The sequence below is a fragment of the Pongo pygmaeus genome, chromosome 1 (genome assembly GCF_028885625.2).
Source record: "Pongo pygmaeus isolate AG05252 chromosome 1, NHGRI_mPonPyg2-v2.0_pri, whole genome shotgun sequence".
Taxonomy (NCBI): domain Eukaryota; kingdom Metazoa; phylum Chordata; class Mammalia; order Primates; family Hominidae; genus Pongo; species Pongo pygmaeus.
The window spans coordinates 151,000,683-151,025,058 of record NC_072373.2 but is presented as its reverse complement, the minus strand read 5'-3'; the positions used below and the strand labels follow the sequence as shown (position 1 = coordinate 151,025,058).

Sequence of the window (24,376 nt, the reverse complement as noted above, 5' to 3'; positions counted from 1 at the left end):
AGGTCAGATAGGTGTAATTTTGAGATAATTTGAAAAAGTGAACAATTATAACTTTCCTGATTAAATACAGTTTGCAGATCTGTGATCAGTTTTCATCCCCCCTCCATTTAAAAATAGTTACAGAAAGAATTGTATTGAATATTAAGGCAGTGAAGTATCTGTTGACATACTACCTTTTATTTAGCACATAGTGATTCAATTCATTTTTCATTTATTCATGAAAGAATTTATTAAATGGTCAGGGATTAGATAACCAAGAAGTTTTATAAAAGGTATACTATCAACTAATGGAAAGTTTGTCTGCAATCCTTGAGGGATGTAATGAGAGACTGGAAGTATTTCTGTGGACATAACAGCACCTACCCATTCTATTACAATAGCAGAGGGGATTACGAACACAGTTTTTTGCCTTAGGGTGCATTTTTGGAAGTAAGGGGAGAAAACAAATTGGAAGGAGAGCAGATGCAAGTGCTTTCAGAGGACACTAATAAAGGGAAAATGGCTGACAATAGGACAAGGCAGATTTGGGGGAATTTTAGTATCAACAAAATGTCAATGGTTAACCTTCTTTCTAAGTCTGTCTGCCAGGACACAGATTTCAATAAATGTTTTATGTTATAATTTTAAGTTTGACAAAGGTGAGAGCTGTAAGTAGCAATGGTCTATAATACTAAAATGACATGTTTCTACTATTTTCATTCTTTTGTTACCTTTAAAAATTTTCTGGCAAATATCTAAAAATCATACATATTATTTTAAAATTTTCCATTACAAATACTTCTTGGTATCTTTCTAAGATTTTAGGCACTCTGGTTTCTTGTTCTATATGCTAGTCTAAGACTTCCTATACTAGAATCAATGTTTGGTTTTACTTTATTCCTCAGATGGGAATTGTTTTTTACATGTTTATATTGGAGATCATAGTTCATTTTTGCTTCCATTAACTATTTTCAGAAAATTAATATGTGGTCTGTTCCTTGGTGAAACGTTCTACTGATCTTTATAGTTGGTTTGAGGTATGTACTTATACATATACATATACACACATATACATATACGTATACATACATATACATATACATATACATATACATATACGTATACGTATACATATGCAGACAAGTTCTGGCTCTATTGCTCAGGCTGGAGTGCAGTGGCATGATCTCAGCTCACTGGAACTTCCACCTCCTGGGCTCAAATCATCCTCCCACCTCAGCCTCCCAAGTAGCTGGGACTACAGGCATGCACCATCATGTCTGGCTAATTATTTATTTATTTATTTATTTTTGCAGAGACAGGCTTTTGCCATGTTGTCCAGGTTGGTCTCGAACTTGTGAACTCAAGCGATCCACCCACCTTAACCTCCCAAATTGCTGGGATTACAGGCATGAGCCACTGTGCCTGGCCTTGAGGTATTTATTTTCATGTAAAATTTGGATTTCCTAGAAAGACATAGCATCATAACAACTGGAAAGCTGTTCTTGGGTCCTTTGAAAAGTGTATCCAATTTCTGTATCTACTGCAAACTCTTATTTAAAATACTACTCTTCTAAGCTTGTTTTATATTTTTCAAGGAATTGTTCTTTATAATAAATACATATTTAGTTCATTTTACTGTCTTACACACATATTTTCTATTATAATTGGCTTGTCATTTTAAATCTTTATGATCTCCAACAAATTCATGCCATGGAATACAATCTCTGTAGCAGCTGCATACCACATCATCTTACACTGACATATCATTGTAATGAAAGGTAAACTTTTACAAATGTATGCCAATTTAATGGTACAATGAGTGTTTCATAGACTCTTAAGTGCTTTATATTGCTTGTCATATGAAAATTATATAAATGAAGAAAACAGTCTTGAACACTTAGCTTAAAATTTTGTTATATATAATTACATGTATATATATATATATTTATATATTTTTATTTATTTCTTTTCTTTCAAAGCTTGGAGAATAACTTATTCTCCCAAGGTAGAACTTTGCTGTGAGGGAAAACTATGTTTAAAATGCAACATGATTATTAAATAGTTTTATTTCTATTATAAGCAGATAGTAAATGGTGATTCAATATAATGAAAAAATATTTTGAAATTATAAACAGGTGAATACAATAGAAATTTGTTTCTGTGTTTAATTCAGGCAGCTGTGAGGCATGATAAGCTGGATCATGTCTGGCAGAGAAGCACAGAATGTTGATCAGCTTAGAAACTTAACAATGATGAAAGGTAAAATGAATTTGACTTAGAACAGAGGGTATCCAGAGCAATAGTGTCAGGATGAGCAAATTCAAATCAAGTAGGTTTTATCAAATCTTACCTATCATTTATTAATTCATTTATTTAATAATAATAATATTATTGAACATCTATTAGATCTCAGGCACTGCAGTAGGAGACAAAGTGCTGAGACAGACACATTATCTGCCCTCACAGAACTTATAACCTAGAGTACTATAATTTCTGATTCATAATAATTCTGTATTTCCTAAGTACCTAATAAATTCACTTGCTAGAGAGCATCAGGAGAATAAAAATGTTCATTGGATAATTTAATTCAAGCCAGAAAAGCAGAAGGCCAAGACTTATGAGTAGAAACACAATGTGCCAATGCATATTCTGTCAGGCTCCATAAGTCTAAGTCAGAGCCATGCCCAGTACCAGCAAGCTGAGGGTAATTTCCATGGGTTCTATGTGTTAGGAGCTCTGGACCTAACTTTAAAACAACAGCGATAATTTGAGGATAAATCCAATAGAGAAGAAAGGAGTAATTATGCCATCTGATATTTAAAAATGAAAACAACAAAACAAAATTCTGAAGCTTCTAGACAAACAACTAGTTCATAACTATCTCTTCCACTCCATTTTCCCCATGTATGTAGGAAGAGTGTAACATAATTAGTTAAGCACATGGACCCTGGCACCAGACTGCCAGGTTTTCAGTCTTTACCGCTTTCCAGCTGTGTGACATTAGGCTGTGCCTCAGTTTCCTAATCTATAAAATGGGAATAGTAATAACAACTTCCTCAGAAGGTTATGATAATTAAATGTATTAATATCTGTAACATTGTTTAGATCAGGGTTTGATACAATAATCTGTAGCCCTTTTAAGTTTTAGCTCTTGTTATTAAAATCACAATTAAGGGAGTAAGAGTATCTCCAGGCTCATATTTTATGATTACACATAAACTCATAAATCCGTTACATGACTCATTTAGCTCTGAAAAAAAAATGAAAAGGCAAATGCAAATGATGGTTTTCCTAGGCAAGGCATGTGTGCCTAGTAATAGTAAACATTAACCTTGGTGAGGTCAAAGAAAGTCAAATGTGAGTGTAGAAGCTTCTTCTCCCATTACAGTCAAGGCTCTTATGCTAAAAACAAGAGGAAAACAGGAAGATGCAGAAATTCTAGGAATTCTATTTCACATTAATTTAACTTTGTTGTTGTAATTGATTAGATCAATGATTTGGCCATAGTAGCGAATAGATGTAGTGTAATTGATTTAGAGCAATGGTTTTCAACTAGATGTACAATCCCCTAGAAGTCCTATGGGAAATGTGTTGGGGCATTTGGTTGTCATGATAAATGGAAAAACCCTGCTGTTATTTAGTAAGCAATTGCAGATACTAGAAGCTCTGTATTTGTATGGGAAATTCCTGTATAATAACTGACTATATTGTTTGGTATGAATTTCTACTGATCCATTGAACATACATGCCTGTGTAAGAACTGTTCTAAATAAATGAGCCTAGAGAAGTGAAGAATTTTTGTGTTGTTTCAGTACATGAAGATTTTTCCAGTAATGCAACTCACCATACAAATTGAGGAAAACTTGTACTTTGTCTTGCTAAGAACTTTACCAAGAGATGTTCACCATTTCTCAAAATCACATCACCAATGTTACTGTGTTTCTCTGGTTTTGAGGTAACAGTACAATAAGATGAATCAATTTACAATTGTACCTTTAGCATTCACAGAGATGACACCTAGAGGAACACGCATCTACCTATTTCATTATGGTTACTAGCATAGTCATGTCTAAACATTTACTTATTAAATGTATAGAATTTTTTATAAAGTAATTTCTTCCTTTTCTCCTTCATATCATAGTTAAGACATTATAGATAGATACATAGACAGATAGGTGACGTGTTAAAGTCTGATGAAATTGAAAACCAGAGGCTTAGAGCCCTGTACGAAGATGATTAGTTTTTGATACTAACAGTTTCTATGGAGAGTTTTGCCTGTAATTTTTTCCATAATATAATATGTTCTAGATTTTTCTTGTCTTTAATAATCTTTTGTGTGTGTTTGTGTGTGAGTGTCCATGATGACCTATCAGTAAGGTAATTAGTTAAGAATTTCAATGATTTAATTGAATGGATGTATGACTTCTTTTGTATTTGTCATGTTTTAGTAAAAATTAAACTAATAAAAATACCAGATACTAGAGTAATTTATTGACTGGTTTCTCCTTATTTTTTTTTAGATAATTTAAGTATACCATTAGACACTTAGACTTATTGACTAATTACAGTGGACAATAATATGCTGGGAGTTGGCAACCTGCTTATTAACTGGAAACATGAACATGAGGTCATTCAGTAAAGCATCTATAAGTTGGTGTTATAGAAACAATATTCCATGAAAAAGTCATCATCCTTTAACTCTGATTATATTGTCATGTTTTTACAAACTGCTCTTCAAAAATTCTGAATTTCAATCTTTGCAATGATATGCAAAACTCTACACTTGCATTTATATTTTCAGTTCTGATAATAGTTTTACAAGTGAAAACAAAAGCAATAAAACCAACCATAGAATGTTATGAAGCAATCATTACAGAGCTGTGGAAAATTGATTATATGGAACATCCAAACATTTTAGAATTGACTTTATAAGAAAAACCTTATTAAGAAAAACACTATTGGCAAAAGAAGGAATATGAAAACAATAGCAATATACATGACAACTAGTGAAATAGAAAATGGAATATAAATGTCATTAAAATGTGAACAAATAAAATACAATATTGCTTCTTTATATTTCTATGTGGGTATCTTAATGGACAGAAAAATCTTGAAATGGCATGGAGATGAACTAGATGCCTAAGATTCATTTTCTTTGATTACTAATGAATAATTGTATTCAATTTCAGAACTGTATCTTCCCAAGTACTTGCACTTGGTGTGTCTTTTCTCTAGTAAGATATTTTCCAGCAACACTGTGTGTGTGTGTGTGTGTGTGTGTGTGTGTGTGTGTGTGTGTGTGTGTGTGTGTGTGTTGGGGGGGTGGGGGATTGAGGGCTTTTGAACTTAGAACTACAAAATAATATAGAACACCAATCAGTACATTCTATAGAAAATACAGACAGCATATTTTAAAGATTTAAAATAGAATTTGAAATTCTGATTTTTTTGTACATTATGCTCTTATAGATCCAGATAGTGGTTTTAAAAAAGATAAAGATTTTGTTTGTTTATTTAATTAACTCCTAGGATTTCTTGCAAAGACATTTGGGATTTTGAGGGAATCATGGAAATGATGGGGAAGGACTTGACCTACCATTGTCAAGAAATGAATCCTATTGCAATAGGATATTTTACCTCTTGGATCTCTTAGGTCTGGTTTGTAGTTCTACATTTTTCACAAGCTCAGCGATGTAAAGACCTGGAAGTGCATTTACGATGTCCTGTCCTCTCTTCCCTTCTTGGGTATGTGAGGCTTGCTTCAATTTATTCCCATCCTTTTTTAATTTTCATTTTCTCCCTCCCATTTCTGTGTTTTGTTTATGGTATTTTATTGAGACACAATAAATGTAAAGTAAGATGCACAGATCTTAAGTACTGCATGATGCTTTTTGACATATACATCCATGGAAACATCCCTACATCAAGATATTAAGCATACCCATCACCAAACTTCATCTCCTTTCCTGGTCAATCCTCACCTCTTTGCCAGCCTCCCAGCCCTCCCCTCCAGAAACTGCTGTTCCCATTTCTATCATCACAAATTAGTTTTGTCTGTTCTTGAATTTCCTATAAGTTGCATCACATCATATGCATTCTTTGCCTGTGATTTTTGTTGAATTTATCCTTTAAGTTTAATTCATGTTTAAAAAGCTATGGAGATCTGCTGTACAATATTGTGTCTATAAATAAGGATACTCTATTATACACTCAAAAATCTGTTAAGAAGGTAGAGCTCACGTTAAATGATTTTACCACACACAAAAAAAGGTTCCATGAACTACTCCTAACTTCAATAGAAACTAAAGAATGTAAATGCAATCATGGTTTTTAAGCCAAAGATAAAATCTCAGAGGAAAATATAAGCAGAAAATCCTGTCAATAAGTAATTATTTCTGTTATGCATAGTGAATAAAGTATCATCAACAACAAAACAAACAGCTATTAATAATTAGTTTAACAGAATAATAATTAGAAAGCAAAGCCTGAGTCCTGGAATACTTTGTAAATATGATTGCCATTTTTGTGCCTTTATATGACTAAAGCGAAATGATTCAAGCAATAATTCAGATATTACATTTGAAGCAGTTTGTTTTCTAGTAAATATATCGGTTTTTAAATAATGCATTATCCAAATTATGCTTGGAGAATATTAAACATGCTTTAGGGAATAAAAATATAATTTATTAGGTTAGGTTGTAGTTTCTCTATTGTATTCATTATAGTAATCATAGATCATATGGAAAAATATTCACAGGGAAATTATTTGCCATGTCCCCTTGTAATTTTTCATTTGGTCAAATGCTCATTGTCTTCCCCATTCTGTGCCTTCCATCAACCCCAGCCGTCCCCATCCCCACCCTCTCACACCCAGCCAAGAATCTGATTTAATCTTCAAACTAGGATTGGCAGAATTCATGAAAACTCAGAATGTATCTGTGGAAATACTGAAGTAAAAAGGACCCAGCATTTTTTTCAAATGAGCCTTTCTCTGTGAGGCTCTGCTGCCTGAATTTAAGGCCGCCATCCCAGTGGGAGTTAAACAGACTCAAATGCTCCTAACTATGTTGAGCGGTCGATGATGACCAAACAGTTACTATGTTTGCTCACATTTTCTTCTGCACTGGGACAAAATTGCAGTCTCCTAGATCAGGAAGAAAGCTCTGATTGATCTCATTGGGAGCTTTGCCAGTGAAAGGAAAATAGTATTGGGCGCCTGACATCAAACTAATTTCTTACAGGGTGGCCAAAGGTCACATGGCATCTTCCACTGCAAAGTAGAGAATAGGAAGAGAATGAAACAAGGTGGATACACATTGGAGAAGAATGATTTTCTCTGTAATTATTTGTGCAAAGAATTGATCCTGATTTACCTTACTTAGAGGTAAATGTTTTAAGAAAATGAAAAATTATGGAAACCAAGTAATATCTTAAAAATTTTATATTTAAAAACATGTCTTGAGATAAATTTGTCTATTGTGTTTGTGTACAGACACATTTTCATCTTTCTCATTTACACCATGGATGTATAAATACCTCCTTTGTCTTTCTTGTCCTACCAGGAAAGTGTTCTCCATCCCTACTGCTGTTGTTTACCATTTGGTAGAAGCCTTTTGTTCACAGCCTTTTGTTCACAGCCCGCGATGCATCACACTACTTCATTGCTCCTAGGATGCATTTAGAGGAGTAATGAGGAAAGAGCTGTTAGGCCCCACACTTTGAATAATGCCTGACATTTAGTTGGCCCAAATACATGTATCTTTTTTTTTTTTTTCTTTTGAGATGGAGTCTCGTTCTGTAGCCCAGGCTGGAGTGCAGTGGTGCGATCTCGGCTCACTGCAACTTCTGCCTCCTGGGTTCGAGCTATTCTCCTGCCTCAGCCTCCTGAGTAGCTGGGATTACAGGCATGAGCCACCACGCCCAGCTAATTTTTGTATTTTTAGTGGAGATGGGGTTTCACATGTTGGCCAGGCTGGTCTCCAACTCCTGACCTCAGGTGATCCCCCGCCTCGGCCTTCCAAAGTGCTAGGATTACGGGCATGAGCCACGGCATCTGGCCACATTATCTTAAATATTAATTACTGTCCAGATATTTCCTTGCTCAGGAATTAACATGAAAGGAGTGTAGAAGTAACTTTTCATTCCTTGAACAATAAATGTTTCAAAATATATGAGGTACTTTAAATTCTGTAATCAAATATACAAGCACACATAATCATATAAATACAAAATTTAAATTGAATAATATATATGCTAATAACTTTTTAAAAGAAATTTATTTTTTTGCCTATTTTTCCCTCCCTCCCTCCCTTCTTCCCTCCCTCCTTCCCTTCTGTCTCTCGTCCTCTCTTCCTCTCTTTCTCTCTTTCTTCCTCACTTTCCAAGTTAACGCTCTGTTGCCCAGGCTGGAGTGCAGTGGCACAATCTTAGCTCACTGTAGCCTTGAATTCCTGGGCTCAAGCAATTCTCCCACCCCAGCCTCCCAAGAGCAGTGGACTACAGGCACATACTACCACTCCTGGTTAATTTTTAAAATGTTTTGTAGTGACAGGGTATCACCCTATCTCTAACTATCTATCTATTCATAGATATCTATCTATCTATCTATCCATAGATATCTATCTATCTATCCATAGATATCTATCTATCCATATCTATCTATCTATCTATCCATCTATCTATCTATCTATCCATAGATATCTATCTATCTATCCATAGATATCTATCTATCTATCTATATCTATCTATCTATCTATCCGTAGATATCTATCTATCCGTAGATATCTATCTATCTATCCATAGATATCTATCTATCTATCTATCCATAGATATCTATCTATCTATCTATCTATCTATCCATAGATATCTATCTATCTATCTATCTATCCGTAGATATCTATCTATCTATCCATAGATATCTATCTATCTATCCATAGATATCTATCTATCTATCTATCCATAGATATCTATCTATCTATATCTATCTATCTATCCGTAGATATCTATCTATCTATCTATCCATAGATATCTATCTATCTATCTATCCATAGATAGATATCTATCTATCTATCCATAGATAGATATCTATCTATCTATCTATCCATAGATAGATATCTATCTATCTATCTATCTATCCATCGATAGATATCTATCTATCTATCTATCTATCCATCGATAGATATCTATCTACCCATCCATATCACTACTCATATAGTGATATGGGTATCACTGTCACCCATAGTGGTACCCTATGTTGCTCAGGCTGGACTTGAGTTTCTGGCTTCAAGTGATCCTCCTCTCTCAGCCTCCAAGTGAGCTGAGATTACAGGCATGAGTCCCTGTTCCTGGCTTCCTCTCTTTTCCTGTTACCTCCAACCCATTGCCATAAGTCATATTCACTAGTTTATTTTCTTACAGCTTTATTTAATTACAAAACAAACTTATCTATCTATCATCTACCTACCTATCATCTGTCTATCTATCTATCTATCATCTATCATCTCTCTCTAACCTATCATTGTCATATATCTGCAGACATGTAGTAGACATGTACAGAAATCATTTTTGCTATTACTTCACAAAAATTGGATCTTCTTACACAAATTCTTCTGAATTGTATTCTTTCATTGCTAGTGTGAAACTTCCCAGCCAAACACCACCATCTAAGGCAGGGCAGTGTAGAGGCAGTGTATTCCTGCAGAGGAACACATTCATTTACTCTTCTTTACTGATGTCCTTGGCAGGAGACTCAGGGTTATTTGAAAGAATTCTAATTAATAAATTTGACTCCAAGTATCTATAACAGATAGTACTTTTTAGAGACTGAATTCACTGTTTTATTTGAAAGCAGTGAAGCATACGATGCCATTAATCTTGTTTTGAGAACACTTTTCCAGAAAATCTGGGTCCCAGTGTTTGGATTTCCCCTCATCATTTGGCAGAGCCCCTGTCCTCTCTTCCTGGGAATGCACACTTTGCTGGACATTGGCAGACCTCTGCCATAATAACCACATTGTAGGAAGAGTTTAATTAACATAGTGCAGTCTGGCAGTATTAAGCAGCATCTGGAAAGCTGAAAATTCCCACAAAACCCAGCTTGTTCAACGTCCTCAGACTCACTCATGATCAGTGCAGGGCAAGGAAGAAGTCCTTCTGTCCTAAGCTGTGGGGGGCCCTGTCTCATGCCTGCCTTCAGCGCTGTGAGATCCACACTTCTGCCAATCTGACCTCTCCCTGGATTCTTTGCCCCCATCCAATAAGGAGTTTTCAGCTCTTTGTTGCACTCAGCAGAATGGGTGAATCCCTCAATTACCCTGAAGTTGTAAACAGACATCCCTGTGTCTTTGCTTTTTCACTGTGTCTTTCTCAAGTGGAAAAACTGCAGTAACAACAAAAACCGGTAGCTCCTAATGGAAGATCAGGAAATCTTTTGCAGTTCTGTTACTAAACTGTTTTACTCCCTGTAGTAACAGGTCCAACCAATGTGATACGGTTTGGCTGTGTCTCCATCTAAATCTCGTCTTGAATTGTAACTCCCACAATTCCTACATGTTGTGGGAGGTAATTGATTCATGGGGGTGGGTCTTTCCTGTGTTGCTCTCATGATACTGAGTTCTCATGAGATCTGATGGTTTTATAAGGCGCTTTCCCCCTTTTGCTAAGCACTTCTCCTTGCTGTCACCATGTGAAGAAGGGCATGTTTGCTTCCTCATCTGCCATGATTGTAAGTTTCCTGAGGCCTCCCCAGCCATTCTGAACTGTGAGTCAATTGCCCTCTTTCCTTTATAAATCACCGAGTCTCAGATATGTCTTTGTTAGCAGCATGAGAACAGATGAATACACAATTCTCTACAATTCTCATAGTTTACGACAAAATATATTATGTTCATGTCCCTTCTATTAAACAAATGATTTGATCTTGTACAAATTAGATGTAGGCAACAATTATAAGGGTTGAAAACAATTATCTTTCTACATGTTTTCAGACATTAGAAAAGGAAGACAATGGGTATTTAGAATGAGAGCATAGAGAAGCTGTGATAAAATGTTACTGGAAGATTAGAATTGTTGGACAGAATTAGGGCTTGTTTCTTTTAGAAAGAGGCATTTAAAAATAAGTTAATAAATCAGAAAGACAATATTAAAATTAAACTGAAAACATCTAAATGTTGGTGGTAAAATGGATGGAATCCTTCAAAATTATAAAACAGCCTTTCATTGCTAATTGTAGCATGTGACCTCAACACAGCTGCTCTAAAGACATGAGGGAGACCAGGCGGTGGCTCACATCTGTAATCTCAGCACTTTGGGAGGCTGAGGATGGAGGACTGCTTGAAGCCAGGAGTTTGAGACCACCCTGGGCAACATAGCAAGACCATGTCTCTACAAAAAAATTCTAAAAAATACTGCCAACTGTTGTGGTGTGTGCCTGTATTCCTAGCTAATCAGGAGGCTGGAGTGGGAGGGTTGCTTGAGCCCAGGAGTTCGAGGCTACAGTGATCCATGATTGTGCCAGTACAATCTAGCCTGGGTGACAGAGCAAGATTCTGTCTCAAAAAAAAGATACGGGTTGATCTCAGTGAAAAATAACAGCACCCCAGATTTGTCTGCTTCTTAAATTTAAAGATTTTTTATTTACAAAGCCTTTCTTCTCTGTTCCCTTTAAACAAACTGGTTCCTTTTAACACAAAGTCAGAAATGCATATTTTACACCTTTGGAGGATAATTCTCATTTGAGCTATACCGTATGCCTGTGCTTTACAGGGGCTTATACTTGATCTGGGGATTACATTGTTCTGTTTTATTGAAATGGAATAGCTTCATACACACTCACCCAGATGCATTTGTTCATAGTAAATTATCTGGTAGCCTTCTCTATATAGTCTCATAATACAACCTGATGATCGCTTAAGACTCCCTTTTCCTTCCAAATATATTTTTATTGTCAATCTATAGATGTTTTTATAATTTTATTTTCTATTTTCAATATTCCCTCACTGTTAATCAAGATTTGGAAATTAAGTAAGCAGGTTTAAAAATGGTAGAATGCATTTGATTTTATTAAATAATTTAATTAAAGTTTAAATGTTATTATTTCTTTTGGAATGGAGAAAATGCTGAGGGTGACTAGATGATGTAAAAAGGGCAGAATTAAAACATCTTTTGTGGTAGAATGCAAAATATGATCACAGATTCTTACCATCCTGGTCTACCCCTTTAAATCTGTGCTGTTCTTGGGATTTGCATTGAGCCATAAAATGTGGCAGATGTGAAGTAGTGTGATCTAAGAGCCAAGACTCCAAGATACTTTACAGCTTCAACTGTTGCCCTTTTCCAGGGCTGGCTTTTGGGCATGTGACCATGAAGTCTGACTGGGATCTGTACTTAGAAGGACTTGCACTTGGTTTAATGCTCTGCTATCGTCATCTTTAAACTCTTTTTTTTTTTTTTTTTTTTGAGATGGAGTCTAGCTCTGTTGCTCAGGCTGGAGTGCAGTGGCTCGATCTCGGCTCACTGCAAGCTCTGCCTCCCAGGTTCACGCCATTCTCCTGCCTCAGCCTCCCCAGTAGCTGGGACTACAGGCACCCGCCACTGCGCCCGGCTAATTTTTTGTATTTTTAGTAGAGACGGTGTTTCACGGTGGTCTCGATCTCCTGACCTCATGATCCGCCCGCCTCAGCCTCCCAAAGTGCTGGGATTACAGGCGTGAGCCACCGCGCCCTGCCCTAAACTCTTACCTTTTAAACAAGGGGACCCATATTTTTATTTTTATTGAACCCCCACAAATTCCGTAGCTGGCCCTGACATTTTGAAATCCTGAGGACGTCATGATCTTAAAACAGTAGAGCCTCTTTTAGTGTGAAAACCTGGAGACAGATTCAACTCCCTCAATCATTCCAGCTGAGCTTAGCACTTGTTGACCCTGAAGTTGAATGCAGCTGCATGAGTAAGCCGAGTTGAAACCAGCAGAAAAATGACTCAGGCAACCAACACAATTGTGAGAAATAATAAATTAAGGTTGTGGTAAGCCACTAAATTTTGGAGTTGTTTGTTGCAAAGCAATAATTGTAAGAAACTCAAATAAAGCAGGATCATCTGTAACTTAAGAAAAAACAGGTTCAAATGAAAATATGAAGAGACTAGTTCATTACATTAAACCTTGAGAATCTGTTTTGCTAATTAATATCATTAATTATGAAAGCAAACAAACATACATGGTTGCTGTAAGTTTAGCTTTTAACCAGAAAATATTACTTAAAAGTATGTAAAATCTGAAAACTGAGGACTTCCAGACTAAGTTAATGCTCAATTATTTGCAATAATTATTCAGACACATTATTATATTGAAATTTGTAGATGAAGTAAAGGCAAAATCTAAATATAAAAACACAAACAGCTCTAAAATTGAATCAAGATAGAGTGTGGCAAGTTGTAACAGTTAAACAACATTCAAACAGAGTAAAATCTAAATGTTTATACACCATTTTCATCAAAAAGTGAATAAATCATTGTTATTATAAAATATTTTATTGATAATTATAAATTATAAATGTGAACTATTTCTTCAGTTCTTATAAACACTTAAGTCCTGTAAATGATATTATAACAATGGAAATAGGAACTGTGTTACAATTAAAAATAAGGAAGTTAAATTAGGTCAGTCTTCGGTCTGTTAAAAATAATTATAAGTCTCAATCCTCTCTAATAGTATTATTTTGAGACACAAAATATAATCTATATGATTCTTTATTATGGGTCTGTTTAGATGTTTAGATGTTTAGATTTCACATGCTTGAAAATTAAACTCCCCTTAATAGTGAATGATGTGAAGTGCAAATATTTTGAAAATAAGTATTTTGGTATTAAGGGTAAGACTGACATTTTGCAGCACAGCTGTCATGGACAGTAGAGGTCAACAATTTTGTTTGGATACAGTGCCTTTAATGTTTCTGAGCTTATTGAAATAATGACATCTCACTTAGTACACATGAAAGTAACATATTTGTATCTATTAAAGAAAATCAAGCCTCATGTTCAATCACTAAGAGATATGCTGAATAATAAATTTAGTGTGTGATTTTATTATAGTTCTTCACAACTATCCATTTAAAAGATCTTTGTTACACACTTTATATCATAATACTAACTTCTTAGTACAGAATGTTACCCAATCTCACATAAAATATTTTGTATTCTAATTCACACCTAGAACGATGATCCCAGCTAATATGGTTTGGCTGTGTCCCCACCCAATCTCATCTTGTGTTATAGCTCCCATAATCCCCACATGTTGTGAGAGGGACCCGGTGGGAGGCAATTGAATCATGAGGGTGGGTTTTCCTGTGCTGTTCTCATGATAGTGAATAAGCCTCTCAAGATCTGATGGTTTTATAAAGGGCAGTTCCCCTGCACATGCTCTGTTGCCTGCTTCCATGTAAGACGTGACTTTGCTCCTCTTTTGCTTTCCACCATCATTGTAAGGCCTCTCCAGCCATGAGGAACTGTGAGTCCATTAAACCTTTTTCTTTACAAATTACCCAGTCTTGGGTGTTTCTTCATAGCAGTACCAAAATGGACTAATACACCAGCTAGGTCTGAAAAGTGACTTGCTAAGAAGAATATTTTGTCTATTTTAAGCTGTGAAGAATTAATGCAAATTATTGTATTTTCCAGGAGTGATAGTGCATTGACTAAGTGTGTATAAAATATTTAAATATATATTATTCAAAAATCTTTCTGAATGTTCCTGGTGGTTGAAGCCAATCCATGTTTAAGTGAACTCTACCAGTTTTGCATAAAGTATGAAATATGCCAACATGAACAGTATTACATTTAGTGTTTTTTAGATGAATATATGTGACAAATCTTGAACCATGAATAAAATACATGCTGAAGTAAGGACTTTTCATTGTTTCAGTTCCTCAGACCTGTGGGATGCAAAATTTAAAACAAAATTTCTACATCCAACCAGTATACCAAAAGATGCCCAATGACCTAAAATGACAACATAATGTTCACATAAAGGAAATGCTTTAATAAATTGTGGCATACCTATACAAAACAATGCAATGCCATAGTGGAAATGATGGAACCGGAGCTATGTTTTTTAAAAATTATTAAAGTTAAAATATCTGATGTTGAGTATAAAAAGCCATCGCAGGTTATAATGAATGTTACCATTATATACATTTTTAAATAAAAAACAATGCTTTGTTTATAGAAAAATACCTACATAGTAGAATATTAAAATGCTTGGGAATAATAAAAATGTATGATTGTGGTTATCTCTGGAGTATAGAAAAGAAGAGAAATTGAATGGTACAGACCGGAAACTTCCAAAGTACTTGGAATGTTTATTTCTTAACTTGGTTGGATATACACTTTTTACTTTTATGATTACCAACACTTTTATGTTTAACTGAAATATGTCATATAAAATTTTTAAGGCAATCTATCAAATATATATTGCCACAAAAGTGCTAAGTAATAAATAAATCTAAATATCAATATCTTAAAAAAATAAGTGTCTACCTAGTAGACTAGTGCAGGAGATCATTTTCACTGGGGTTGTGTAGGCAATTTTTAGATCTTGGCTAGACTCATTCAGGTGTATGGGGATGAGCTGGATTTTTGCTGATATAGGCTGAACTTGGCTTGGCACACTGACTATCCGCCATGTATATCCCACTTTACTGGGTATGTTGTCAAGGTGATAGCAAAGGATTAAGAGAGAGAAAATATAAACTCAAAGCCTTCTTGAATTCTGGGCTCACAATCTAGCTAAGTGTCAGAGAGAAAGGTCATCAACAATCTATGTGTCGAAGAATGTGAATCCAGAGAAATGAAGAATCTGAGCTTTGCATGACCCTAGTCTGTTCTGATGGACAGAATTATTCATTTATCTCTCTTATATAAAATATACTCACCTCCTCATCCAACCACACATAAGCTCCAAGTCCAGGATATTATGATTTATATCAATTTGAATGTAGCTATTCCTGACCTGGCAACCTACAAACCAAAAGAAGACCAGTTTTCTATTTCAACCACATTCAACTTACAGTAGTGGAATAGTGGTAGGTTAAAAGCAATAATGTACTATCATTGGAAAAAGGAAAGAATGAAAAGCTCTATGGCAGTCACTCATCTAAATGTTCTAAAATTACACTGGGAAATTACAATCAGGTCCTTTATTCTGGAGATAGAGAATGCTCTTAGGTCCAGTTCTCATACCTATGAAGAGTTTCCCCTTCTGTTATTCTCTATAGCTCTTAGCTCTACCCTCTGGACTATCTTTTCTTTTCCATGAACTCTTTTGCCACTTTTGAAGGCAGCATTAGCAAATATGCTCAATAAAAGTCATTCAAAGTTTGCTTCTCATCATGTAAGTATGGGGTCCTAGAAGCCTCTCTATACTTTGAAAAATTTCAGTCCATTGTAGATCAGCCTGTTGATTCTTTTGCCAATGCGACTCTCAAAAATGTTAAGTGTGGCCAGGCATGGGGCATGAGCCTGTGGTCCTAACTACTCAGGAGGCTGAGGCCGGAGGATTGCCCAGGAGGTTGAGGCTGCAGTGAACCGTGTTCATGTCACTGCACTCCCGCTTGGGCTACAGAGCAAAAATCTTCACACACACACACACGCACACACACATTGTAGAGTGTATTTATTTTATTTATTTACTTCTATTGAGACAGCGTCTCCCTCTCTCACCCAGGCTGGAGTGCAGTGGCCCAATAATGACTCACTGCAACCTCAACCTCCCCAGGCTCTAGTGATCCTCCCACCTTAGCCTCCTGAGTAGCTGGGACTACATGTACCTGCCACCATGCCTGGCTGGCATATTTTTTGTAAAGACAGGGTTTCGCCATGTTGCCCAGGCTGGTCTCCAACTCCTGAGCTCAAGTCATCCACCTGCCTCAGCCTCCCAAGGTGCCAGGATTACAAGCATGAGCCACCATGCCTGACCTGTTGAGTATATTTTAAACGTTTGATCTAGTCCACATTAAGCTCCAAAGACATACTATTTATTTATTTATTTATTTATTTATTTACTTACTTATTTGATGTCTGTCCAACTTGATTCTGGTGCTTGGGTTATACAGACTGCTAGGGAACCATTCCATTCAGTTCCTAGAGGTTACATTTTGTCCAGGTGAGGGAATCTACTGTTAATTACTTAATCCTCTCAGAGGTCATCATAAAGTGGTCCAGAGCCTCACCCTTTATTCGACCTTATATCTGAGGCCATGTCTAGCATGAGAGGCTAGAAATGAGAAATAGTTTACCTTCCAGTTTGGCAGTTTCACATCCCACTATCTTTCCTCTAAATTGTATTTGCACACTCTCAGCACTATTCTGAGCTCATCGTTTTACTGTGGTACATTTTCGCATGTAGTTAATAAGAAACAACTGCTATTTCCAATTCTTCCTAGAAATTTCTGTGCCGAGATAAACATTCATTAGTTACTTTATTTTAGTTAAAGCAGTTAAGAGTTTTACCAAATGTTTTGCAACTGCATAACGTGGTTATCACATCTTAGCTCTCTATGGTGGCTCCCTTGCCATTTGTCCAACTTCCTATTAAAGTCTCTTCCATCCTCTGCCTACCATTTGGTCCCCAAACCAGTGCTATATATTTTAGTGATGCTTTATGGCATCACCCTACTCCTCATACTGACTTCTGAATCAGTTATATCTTCCTACAATAATGCTTAATGAGTAATCATCTCAAAAGTAAGTGTTTCAAATAATAGTACTCATTTAGGTGATGAGCCTGTGTGCTGGTGATTCATGCTTGGCTTTGCTTGGAGTTCTTTAGGTATCAGACTCACCCACATGCCTGAATGTGTGCTGACTGTTGGCTAAGCCAGGCTGACTGTAGTTGGAGTGACTTGGGCAACTCAGCTATGCTCCACATTTCACTTTTTCTCCAGTAAGCTAGTCTGAGCACGTTCTTATGGGAATAACAGAAGTGCAAGTATGCAAAGACTCGTGAGACCCAGATTCAAAACTGACAAACTATCGTTTCTATTTGTGTTTGCTAAGACCAGAGCCAGAGTAGAGGAAGTTAAAAAAAAAAATTATGAAGTAACTGTAAAGTTACATGGCAAGTGCATGGATTTTGGAAGGGTAAAAATTTGGGCCATTTTTGCCTTCTACTACAGATGACAATCTTACCACCCAAAGTAATTCACAGATTTACCTTTGCAGCCCCTGATGAGGTCCTTATGTAAAATATTTTCATAATGTGAAAAATTTTCCCATATTTAATTGTAAAAAAAATCATTTAACCTACTTCTTAAAAACACTTTATCTTCCCAAAGATGTATCTGCACTTCAGAACAGAATCATAACTGCACACACAAAATATTTAGAAAACTATTTTTAAACACGCATTTGCAGACTTGTTATTTTAAGACTCAAGGAATTTCCTCATGAAAACTAATGATATGACTCTTAAACACAACACAATTATTCATTGTAGAATTAACTGCTAGTTTCAAAACAACCTTCATATCGAAGATGCCCAAAAGCCCATATCACAGTATGTGTTTTTTATGAAAAGGATTCTGTGTAGTAGAAATGTGTGGTACATTAAAAATGGCTGCAAATTATTTGCTACTCCTCCCAGTGAGAGGGAGACTATACTTTTCTTCACCTTGAATCTAGGTTGGAATGTGTTGCTGGACCAATTGAAAGCAGTGGAAGTGACATTCTGAAATTTCAAAGGCTAGGTTATTAGAAGCCTTCAGTTTTCACCCAGATCTGATATAACACATTCTTTGGAGCCCTAAGACACATGTAAGAAGTCCTTCATGTTAAGGCTGCCAAGCTAGATAGGACACATGTAAGTACTTTGGTGGATAGTCTCAGAAGAAACCAGGCTTCTAGACATTCCTGTGAAGACTTCAGCTATGGGAGTAGCCATATTTGACCATCTATACCAGCCTCTGCCAGGTGAGCACTGCCAGGGAACCTCAGCAATGTAATCAAAGAATTGCCTCAGTACTGATCAAATTTCTGACTCACAAAATCACAAGATAGAATACGATGATTATTGTTTTTATTTGCTAATTTTTATATTATTTTTCTTACAGTATAATAGATAATCAAAGCAGAATTTGGCAGCAAGAAGTGGGGACCTGCTGTCACCTAAACCTAAAACATGTGACACTGGCTTTGAACATAGGTGGCAGGTAGAATCTGGAAAACATGTGAGCAAATTATTTTGAATGCTAGAAGGGCCTTGAAAAAACTATTGGGAGTTAAAGGACACTAAGTGAAACATTTAGAGTTTAGAGCAAAGAAGAGTCTTTTTATATAGCGAAAAAAAGTTCACCAGCTCTGTTATCTGTAGAAGTATGGAGAATAAAAAGGACAAGTAATGAACTCACAATCTCACTGGGGACAATTCCAGGCAGAATATAGAAAGTGCCAACTGACTTCTTATAGGTCCTTAGGATAAAATACGAAAAGAGAGATAACCTAAACGTAAAACATTCCAGTCTTCCAGCAGAATTTAGAGGAAGCATAAAGTTAGGACATGTTAGAAATGAAATTAAAACTGTCTCTCATTCCCCATCTCTTCTAGTAAAATATTCTCAAAGTATGGCATAGTCTCAAGCAAAAGACTAATTCCAAGGCAGGAAAATGTAGTCTTTGGGTAAATAAACCAAGAGTACGGATGATAGAATAAACTCGATGATGTTATTGCCCAGTAGTCTCCCAGGTGGCCAAAGGAACTTGTCTTGACACAATTGGTGGGTGTAGTTTTTTTGTTTTTGTTTGATTGAGTGAATTCCAAAAAGGCTTGTAGAAAAGTCACAAAGTTTTTAAGAGAATTACACCACCGGCTTAAGACTAAATGGTTTAGGAACAGGACAACAACAGAAGAAGCTTTAGGACTCCAAATATCTACAAGTAGGGAGTAGTAAAAAAGGGTACATAGTGTCCAATGCTGGCCATTTTTTTATATAAATGGAGCAGTGAATATAAAGTCATAACAATAAACCCAAGGAATTATTTCCAAGGAGGATGGAAGCAAGTGGAACCAAGGAATTACTTCCAAGTAGGATGGAGGGTCCCTAACCAATTATTGTTTTTTTTTTTTTTTTTTTTTTTTTGAGATGGAGTCTCGCTCTGTCACCCAGGCTGGAGTGCAGTGGCGTGATCTCGGCTCACTGCAAGCTCCACCTCCTGGGTTCACGCCATTCTCCTGCCTCAGCCTCCAGAGTAGCTGGGACTACAGGCGCCCGCCACCACACCTGGCTAATTTTTTGTATTTTTAGTAGAGACAGGGTTCCACCATGTTAGCCAGGATGGTCTCGATCTCCTGACCTTGTGATCCACCTGCCTCAGCCTCCCAAAGTGCTGGGATTACAGGCATGAACCACAGCACCCGGCCTACCAATGATTGTTAACAAGTGCCCAGCTGTATTTCAGAATTTCCATGAACTACAGTGACTGTTTTGCGGTTTCTCTTCTCCTCTACCCTCCATGAAAGGGAAGGTCTGTTGTGGTCAGCCTATGCCTATCTCATCAATGTTTGCCAACAAACATTGGCAAACATTGATGTGTGGGGGGTACGTCATAAAACTTGTCTCATTAGTTCACAAGGCCTCAGATAGACTAGAACTCTACTTGAAGAGATGTATTGGAGGAACTGTACCCAGAGATCCCCACACCTGGAGCTGATTTAGGTGACAAGATCCTAAACCTTGGCTCTGAGCTGATACTATAATTGGATAAGACTTTGGGAAGTCTTTGGAGGGTGTGAATGTATTTTGGTTTTTGGAGGAATGTGGCCAGAGATGGGACTGTGGCAGATTAGAGGTGGCCACAAATTATTTGACACTTCTGTAGATGTGGGACGTTTATCTCCTCCCATTGAATTTTGGCAGTTTTTGGCCAATAAAATATTGTAGAAGTGACATTGTGCCAGTTTTCGCTTCTGAGTCTTAAAAAGCTGGCATCTTCAGACCCTGGCTGTGGGAGACGTCAGCCATTATGTAAGAAGTCTAACTATCCTGCTGTGAGGAAACACAAGTTAGCCATTTGGAGAGGTTGCATGAAGACATATGGGTGACCATATCCCAGGTTTTCAGTCTTCCAGCCCAGACACCAGATGAAGAGTAAAGAAGCTGTTAAGATAACCTCAGTCCCAGGTGCTGCCTGAATGTAACAGCATGAGAGATACGGAAGGAGAACACACAACCAAGCCCAGTAAATGCACAGAATCATGAGAAATAATAAATATATTCTAAGCCATTATGGTTTTGGATATATTTTATGCAGAAATATATAGTTGGAGCAGAATATAGGTATATATATTTTTAACCTGGAACTGATTTACATGTCAAAATCCTGTGTTGTAATAGGATAACATTTTGGGGAGCTTTAAGAGGGCATCAAGTGTATTTTGCAAATGGGGAAAACATAAATCATTGGTGACCAGAGGTCAGACTGTGGTAGACTAAAGATGGCTGCAAATTCTTTGCTATTGCTCCTAATGAGAGGTGAAGTTTCACTCTCATTCAACAGAATGTAGCAGGAGTGACAATCTAGAACTTCCAAGACCAGGATACAGGAACACTTTAACCTCTTTCTGTCTCTCCTAGGACAGTTCTTTGATTGTCTAGAGTCATGTAAGTTGGGCCACCCAGAGAGTATGAAGGTGAGGCCATGTGTGGGTGTTTTGGTGGTCAGACTCTGTTAAGCCTGGCCTTTTAGCCATCCTTGCAAAGGCTCTAGACATGTGAACAAAGCCATCTTGGACCCTAAGACTAGTCCGTCTACCAGCTGAATATCATCAGATAACTTCATTTTACACTACATAGAACAGAAGAATAACACAGTTGAACCCTGTCTAAATTGCTCACCCATCAAAACATAATTAAGTTGGTTAGAGTTACTTAGAGGAATTTGGGGATACTTAGAGTTACTTGGGGGTAATTTTAAGGCAAGCAGTAGATAACTGCTGCCAAGTGTAAGTTATAAAATAGAGTGGGTCAATTCAAACGAAGATATATATTTAAAAATGAAATAAGAAAAGAAAACTAAGTCTCAAGGAAATTATACAATTCTTCAACAAATTCTTGTGGGCATCTCATGTTATAGAAAGAACAGTGGAACATAGAGTCATATCCTAGAGAGAAAAAATTTCCCCCACTTAAAAAAAAACACACAAAAAAAATTAACATTGCATTGTATTTTGGCCTGAGGCTTTCAACTCCACAAGTTTTCTTTAAGATAAATCGTTGAACTTAATTCATTAGGTGCAGATTCTCTTCAGAACCTCTGAATTTAAAAAATGAGTATATTCATAACTTGAATTTACAATCCATTATATTAAATCTTCACGTCCAATATAACCAAAAGCAAGAATACTCAAAGTTCTTTAGACCTAAACTCTTCAAACATTCCTGAAATTAGTATCACCCTTCAAATGATTGGGGCTTTTTGGGTTCCTCACTCTCTAACTTCTATATTTTACAGGTTACAAAATCCCATACAGAAAAGGACACAGGAATATTACCTGCTGCTGCCGGGATAATATTACTTGTAAATTTCCCCAGGAGAAGTTACTTGCATTCTCTTCTGTGCTCCCCTAGAGATACCAACATTTGAAATCTTTACCATTATTGAGCTTATTACACAGCATCACAATAATTGGCTTCTGTGCCCTTCCTAAAGTCCATGTTTCAAGAGTACATGTGCCAGTGCTTGAAAGAAAAGGGGAGATAATTTATATAAGGTAACCTGGTAACATATTTTTATCTTCCCAATATTAAAAAATCTTAGAAGTTAGGATAGTGTCCTTTTTTTTTTTTTTTTTTTTTGAGGCAGCATCTCGCTCTGTCATCCAGGCTGGAGTGCAGTGGCGCGATCTCAGCTCACTGAGAGCAATGTGCTATTCTACAATTTTACATTTTTATGTTGCTTAAAAACTGTAGGCATGTGGATTCAGCTACTGTATCTTCAAAATCTACAGCACATGATATTTTATGTGAAAAAAAGCTAACAGTGACTGTAAAGTCAAAGGTAGTTCTGCTCTGTGTTCTGCTTTAGCTCTGCCTTTGAATGGAAAGCCAGTGTAACCTCTTAACTACAGTGTCCTGGGGAAGCTAAATGAATAAGCAGTAGATATTTAATATATGACCCATCAAGATCATGCCTACAGATACTTAAGTGAACTCCAGGGAAGCAGCTGTCCCTTTGAAGCAGTCTGCTTGCAGAATCAAAAAGAGCCATTTGAGAAACCCTCTAAAACACTGAAATTTCAAAAACCACTATCTGGACATCATCGTCTGGCCCTTGGTGCTCTGAAATTCTGAGCAGGAGCTGTTTTCTCCTAATCTTCATCTTCATCCCGATATAAAACTTGTTTTCATGAAATCAGCACATAAATATTTTTATTGATTACATCAAATTGTCATGGTAATATGTCCTGTTTCTGTTACAAACATTTCATGGAAAACAAATTATTGGATGGAATTTGGTAGTTTAACATGATATTTTATCCTGGTGATGGAAGCTTTTGAAATTATTTTATGTAAGAGTAGATTTTGACATTTGGAATTCATAGTTATTACTCAGCACATCATGTTCCTTCTATAGAAACTAGCTAATTTTATCGTCTTCCCTTTACCGTTTTTCAGTCTTTAGGAATCAATTATAGATGAACTCTGATTTACAATTTGTATAAGCTAAAACATTATATTAATAACATTTAAAATATTATTTAAAATATCCTTATCTTACATATATATGACTATATATTTGCAATAAAAATATTCTCAGGAAAGAGAAGACTATTAATATGTATTGTAGAAAGAAAATTTGTCCTTATTTCTTCTTTCTGAGTACATGAAAGCAAAGATAAATTTAAAAGGGGCAAAGATATCTTAAAGAGTAAAATATTGATTTTAAAAATACATTATTTTACAAATTTAGAGAAATGAAATTGAACTAGAGACATTTCCCATTTCAATTTGTAGGAATCCAGCTTCCAAGATATAGCTTTTGAATTTAATTATTAAATATTTCCTCTTCAATTATTTATTATATTTAGTATATTGAAATATGCCATCTTGAGAATTCACCTTGATTTAAGCAAAACCAGTATAAAACTCTGGACAATTCTTTGGTAAGAAATTCATAATTTTCCTTAATAAAAAGCATTGGTACATGATTCGATTAGACAAATTCAGTTTGCATACATCTTTCCAGGACATATCTATTGCATAAAAGGAAGGCAAACTTTATTTTATTAATGAATCTATTCTAAACCCTTGATAATAGTGTGATATATGATTTTTGTTTTTATTCCCATTCCAATTATTAGGAGAATTCAAGCATTCCAGAAATATAATCTTCTACTTTGATTTCGTCACTG

At 36.0% G+C, this 24,376-nt stretch overlaps 1 protein-coding gene across 1 annotated transcript in view; it reads right to left on the bottom strand.

The window, feature by feature from the left end:
* The window catches only part of LOC129043923 (phosphoserine aminotransferase-like), a 71,268-nt gene that overhangs the window by 33,989 nt on the left and 12,903 nt on the right, over positions 1-24,376 (bottom strand).